General features: G+C 51.3%; 1 long non-coding RNA gene across 1 annotated transcript; it reads left to right on the forward strand.

Moving 5' to 3' along the window:
* Positions 1 to 1,089: 1,089 nt before the first annotated feature.
* LOC125914152 (uncharacterized) lies at positions 1,090 to 3,026 on the forward strand. The gene is made up of 2 exons (XR_007455224.1): positions 1,090 to 1,174; positions 2,256 to 3,026. It is a non-coding gene; the product is annotated as an uncharacterized LOC125914152 (long non-coding RNA).
* The last annotated feature ends 3,194 nt before the right edge of the window (positions 3,027 to 6,220 follow it).

A 6,220-nucleotide genomic window follows, 5' to 3' on the forward strand; every position in this document is an offset into this window, starting at 1 on the left:
TACCTTCCCTGAAGTTCTCCCTTTTTTTCTGGTAGCTGATCTCCACCCCACCCCCACCCCCACCCCCACTCAGAAACGGATGTTGGCTTATTGTTCTACTCTGCTCTGGCTCACTGTACAGATGAGAGTTGGGGGAAGCTTTGCCTAATGATTTCTAATACTGTAAACAACCCTTCCTCACCGTGTTCATTTTTCCTCTGTTTTAAAGTCTAGTTCACATCATCAAAATGGCCACTGGCACTTCCTGGAATATTTGGCAGACTGTTTTACTGTATTTCTTTCAAACAAAACAAAAAAAAAAAAAGTTCTTTTTTTTTTCCCCACCCCCCCCCCCCACCCCAAACTTCGTTTGTTCTTTTATGACTAAGGATATTTATCTCCTGCCTGCTTTAGAAGTTTATGGGCTGCTTTTCCTTTGAATTCCAGGCCAAGGTCAGTAGCCTTTGGGTTGTGATGTCACAGCGTGTTACCTTGGTTACCTCTATGACATCATCGGACAAACCTGGGGCCCTGGGGGGGGGGGGGCAGGGCGGGGGAGAGGGTCTCTGAAACAATCCCTTTCATCTACAGTCCGCGAGGAAATTGCTACTGCTTTTGGAAAATGTTTGGAGAAGTTGGGAGAAGCTAAAGAGTAGAATTAATAAGATTTACTATCCCCTTCCCCCCTGCTTCCAAATGCCACAGACCCCTAAAAGTCAGGCCACAATCAAAGGCTGCAGACTTTTGAAGGGAGGAAGCCGGAGGAACAAATGCATTCCTAGAAACCAGAACACCACGTCCGTAAAAAGACCGTCAGTAAAGCCACGAGAAGAAACACGCGCGCGTGCACCCCCACCCTATCGACCCAACTACCTATAGATGGAATGGGTCGCACGAGGCGTCCCTCCGTCTTTAATCTAATCTAATCTGTCTCTCTCTCCGCGTAAAAGCCAAAGCGAAGCGCAAGCACGAGCCAGGAATGTTTGGTTTAAAGGCTTTTTCTTAATAAAAGTAGAAAAGAAAACAGAACCAAAGCAGAGTGAACACTCCGTTTTCATGCCATTAAAACGGCATCTTGAAACTGTTCATCCTTTTTTTTTTTTTTCCCTAGGGGTCAGGGGAAGGGGGAAAAAAAATGTGTTTTTATTGTGAACATGTGTGGAGAGGACCCCGCCACAGAAACTCGGTGCCCACAGTAAGTATGTCTGCGTAGTAATTAACGTGCGATCAGAGACACGAGTGTTGCCAAAAAGCCATGGTCAGCACGGGATACAAGATGCGGGTGGAGAATCCAGTTTCCCCAACGTGGGGTCCGTGGAGCATGCACGTGGGTCGTGCAGCGTTTTGTGGTCCCAAGACCCAGCCGGCGAGAGTGGCTCCCCGACGGGATTATACCTAAAACGCAGTTTCCAAATGTTCCTTCCTGGCAAATCTTTTGAGGAAACTCTATGCAGAAGGAATGTCAAGCCATCTGTACTTAGATCTCAGAGAAAAGGATGGAAGGCTGGGGGCCAGTTTTTATGTGGTCTCTCTGAGAGACCCCCATGTAATTCCCCGTCCTGGCTGGCAAGGGCCTGCTCCGTCACGTGGCCTTGGGTCATCGATCCCTGCGCTCGCTTTCTGCCAGGGTCTCCGGTGACACTGTGGAGGTGCCAAGTTCCCCTTGGAAACTTTACTGCAGCAGCTGTGAAGGCAGGCACAGAGGCCTCCAGACGGTCCCGGGGGGCCAGGCCCGGGCTCCGAGCTCGGGGAGATGCCGTTTCTGGAGGTTTCTGCTTTGTTATGAGGCCTGGGGGTCTTATTAAGAAGCAGAACGGTGCGCGGTCTGCGGGCCCCCGGACTGCGTGGCGGAGGACCTTTGCGTTGCCAGGAAAGCACAAGAAGACGAAGCGAATCAGCTCCCTCCAAGGCCGTTCCTTTCAACTTTTCGGAGGAGCCCCGGGGAGGTGCCTGCGTCGTGGGGCGCGTAGCCCCATCCGGCTCTGATGTTGCAAACGGGGTTGAGTCTGTCTCCGGTTTTCTACACTGGTGTGGGCCTGCTCGTGTAGGAACACGCTGCCACACGCCCGTGGGTCTTTTGCCTGCGTTTGCAAGCACGTCACGCCTCTCTGTGCATGTGACGGAGGGGGGCGGGGCGGGGGGGGGGGGGGGGGGGTGAACTGCCTCCGAGGCTGTTGCTGTGAGCTTTTCACACGCGTGGGGGCATTTGTAACTTGTCGTATGCTGCAAAATATCCTGTGTTCCTTATACCTGACACTCTCTTTTCCAACCAACAGGCTCTCTCTGCAGACCCCCTCCGCTCTTTGTCACCCAAATCCGCTCTTAGGGTGTTTGCAAAGCGAAACACATCATAAATCTCAAGACGGGCTGGAACCTGGAGACTTGTAAAAAGAGAGAGAGAAGAAAGGGGGGAGGCGGAGGCGGGAAGGAAGGTGGCCAAGAGGGGCATTTTGATGAACTCTCTGCCCTGGAATGAAGCACTTCCCCATGACTCCGACTTAGAAGCAGTTTTCTCTTGGCACTAGGTGGGATCGATCCCCGTGTCTGGGGTTTCTCTTCTCTCTCCCCTTCGCCACGCTCGCAGTGAAGAACAGATGTGCTCGGCTTTATAAATGCTGACCAGCTGGGAAGGCTGCAGCAAACATCCACACAGCTTTTCCCAAATGCTGATGCCTGAGGAGGCCTCTGGGAGGAAGACTGGGGGTCTCTCAGACACATCTTGTGGCCTGCCTGCTTCCAGAAACTTCCGTGGGGTTCCCTGAAAGGGAAGCGCTAAAGAAAACACAGAATCCCCGGAGCCTTTGCTTTGGGCACCCCACGTGGCTGTGCTGCTGTTTGTAAAGACCCGAAGCGCCCGACGGGTAATAATCCAGGGCCCTCCGGGCTGAGATGGGGCTGGTGCGCGTGTTGAGGACTCAGGACAGAGGGCTAAGGCTGAGCTTTTCCTTTAAAAAACGTAAAGAGGCAAACGCTGATTGTCGCACTCGGCAATTATTTGCTCCCCCCTCCAGAAGATTAAAGGGGCCATTTGTTTTCCTAAGTCTCAACCTGGCCTATGGGTCCATTTCATGTGTCAGTTTCTAGTTCGCTCTCCTCCGAAAGGGCTGCCTGGAGAACACAAAGGCAGGAAACTCAATTCAACACAGGCCCGGTGACATCTCTGTTTGGGGTGTGTGTGTATGTGTGAGAGAGACAGAGAGAGTGTGTGTGTTTGTATAGAGGCTGACAACGTGTTCTCCACAATCAGATCACTGCTCAGTAGACTTATTGTTCACAGCTTTAGAAACAGCTGGGGGGGACTGTGTAAGAATCATTTAAACAGAGCTGCTCATAAACCGTCCACTCCAGGGCTTGGGAAGGGGTCAAACCTGTGCCATCGGGATTTTTCTTTTTTGAAGACAGTCTTCTCTGATTCTCCAAATGTGTTCATTGAATATGTGCCTCCTCCTCGATGCACACACAACTTTCAGTTCAGGTGTAACGTACATACAGCAAAGCACATACAGCGTTAAGTGTACCCAGAATCTAGATTTAAAACAAAAACAGAAACAAAAAAAGCAAGCAGGGCACCTGGGTGGCTCAGTCAGTTAAGCATCTGAGTCTTGGTTTCAGCTCAGGTCATGATCTCATGTTCACGGGTCGTGAGTTCGAGCCCTGGGTCTGTCTCCACACTGAGAACGCAGAGCCTGCTTGGGATTCTCTTGTCTCCCTCTCCCTCTGCCTCTCTCCAGCTCACTATCTCTCTCTCTCAAGATAAATAAATGAACTTTAAAATAAATAAAATAAAAAAGCAATGTCCCGGAAGGTCTCAGGCTCTGTCTGTCCCGCTTCCCCAAAGGGCAACCACTATCCTGTTCGGCTTTGCTGGTTTTTGTAGTTTACATAAATGGAATCACACAGTATCTCTCTTCAGTATCTGGCATCTTCTGTGCAAAAGTAAGTGTGTGAGGGGCACCTGGGTGGCTCAGTCAGTTAAGCATCCAACTTCGGCTCGGGCCGTGATCTCATGAATCATGGGTTTGAGCCCCGCATCGGGCTCTGTGCCGACAGCTCAGAGCCTGGAGCCTGCTTCAGATTCTGTGTCTCCCTCTCTCTCTCCCCTCTCCCACTCACGCTCTGTCTCTCTCTGTCTCTCAAAGGTAAATAAACATTGAAAAACAGTTAAAAAAAAAAAAAAAGTCAGTGGTGAGATTCTATCATGTTGTTCTGTGCATTTGTAGATCACTGGTGTTTAGCAGGGGTGAGGGTGAATTTCACGCCCCCAGGGAACTCCGGGCACCATCTAGGGACATTTTCAGTGGTTGCTCACGGCTGCAGTGCCTCCGATGGGTCCAAGTCAGGGATATTGTCGCTCAACACCCTACAATGCACAGGCCAGCCCACCCCGCAGGGAATCAAGTGGCCCAGGATGTCCATGGTGCCGAGGTGGAAAACGCTTGTCTGGAACACTTGTTCTCATGGTTGTGCTTTGACTCTTCTGGAACACCATTTTTATCGTTTCCTGGATACTCCTGCAGGCCCAGCAGAGTTAGCCTAAACCAAACTTCAAGTTCAAAGCTTTGACTCAGAGACAAGTTTATTGACCTCTAGAGTTTTATCGCCGAGCAGGAGGCAGGGAGGGAAGCAAAGGGAGAGGGGGTGGAGACGAGGAAGACAGAAGGGGGCAGAGAAGGGTCGTCCCTAAGGATTTCTTAATCTTGTCTGGTGACGAATTCAACCCCAGAAGGTCCTAGCAAGTCACCCATGCTTCTTTGGCAAACAGAGGAAGGAAATGACAAGAAAAAAAAAAATCTCTCTTACGAACAGAGCCACACCGATGCGCACAGATGTAAACAGACAACCACACAAGTCCAAACATATACCCCCCACGGCTCTGAACACACACACGCACACACGCACGCACGGAGGCACATACACACTCACCACCAGGCCCACACCTGAGAGAGGACAAAAGAGAGACCGATGTTGTTCTTAAAGAGACTTCTGTCCAAGTCTGGCTACTTAAAGAAACAGTTACGATGACTCCAATCAGCCAGGGCAGAGACCACATCTGTCTTGTTCATCACTACATATATATACATATATGTATACACATACATATATACCATATACACATACGTATACACCATATACATATACACCATATACATATACACATACACAAGCTAGGGGCTCAACCTCAGCACCACTGCTTTTCTGAACCACACAATTGGGGTTTTTTTTGTTTTGTTTTGTTTTTTTGACGTCTATTTATTTTTGAGAGATAGAGACAAAGCGTGAGCCGGGGAGGGGCAGAGAGAGAGGGAGACACGGAATCCGAAGCAGGCTCCGGGCTCCGGGCTGTCGGCACAGAGCCCGGCGCGGGGCTCGAACCCACAAACCGCGAGATCGTGACGGGACCCGAAGTCAGACGCTTAACCGACTGAGCCACCCGGGCGCCCCTGAACCACACAACCCTTTATTACAGGGGCTTTCCCATGCATTGTGGGATGCCGGCCAGCATCTCCGGCCTCTACAAATCCGATGCACCCCGTGTCATGACAACTGAAGTCATCTCTACATATTGCCCAGCGTCCCTTGGGGACACTGCCTGCAGGTCAAGAACGCACTGGTCTAGGCCAGTGCTGGGCCCACAGAAGCGGTCCCTGAATGAAATACTTGTTGACTGAACGAGCAAGCCTCTCACATGCTTTCCCGAAAACGAATGGACCCTCAGGTAGACTCACCTGATTCCCCCCTCTGGCATCCACACAGAACAAAAGTTAAAAACACAGACACAGATGGCCCCGGGCTCCCTCCCTACACCAGGGATCCCGGTGCCCGAGGCTCAGGCCTAGGCAGGGTCGCGAGGGGTGCTGCGGGGCTGGGGGCTGTCGTACCATCATGACAGCTCTTGAAGGAGCAGGTCCCCAGAGAGACGCCTACACCACATGTGCTCTGCCGCTTGATTGAGGGCCATTAATGCACTTTTCCGGACTCTGATTGGGTTTTAATTGTGTTTGGAACATTGTGCTCCCCACGCACCAGCTGACTTGGCGGCCACATTCAGAGGCGTTTCTACCTTTCCCCTTCTGTTTTCTCTCCAGGGTGAGTGGGCAGCAGTCTGGACCAGAAAGTGCATCTCCCGAGGCTTCTTTCAAGCCCTACCCCTCCTGAGTCTTCATGGGTCTGTGGACGGGCTGGGAGGCGGGATTTCAGACCTACTCAGGCTTAGGCTTGGTGCCCACAAAATGGTCATAAT

This window comes from Panthera uncia (assembly GCF_023721935.1).
Source record: "Panthera uncia isolate 11264 chromosome D3 unlocalized genomic scaffold, Puncia_PCG_1.0 HiC_scaffold_8, whole genome shotgun sequence".
Taxonomy (NCBI): Eukaryota; Metazoa; Chordata; class Mammalia; order Carnivora; family Felidae; genus Panthera; species Panthera uncia.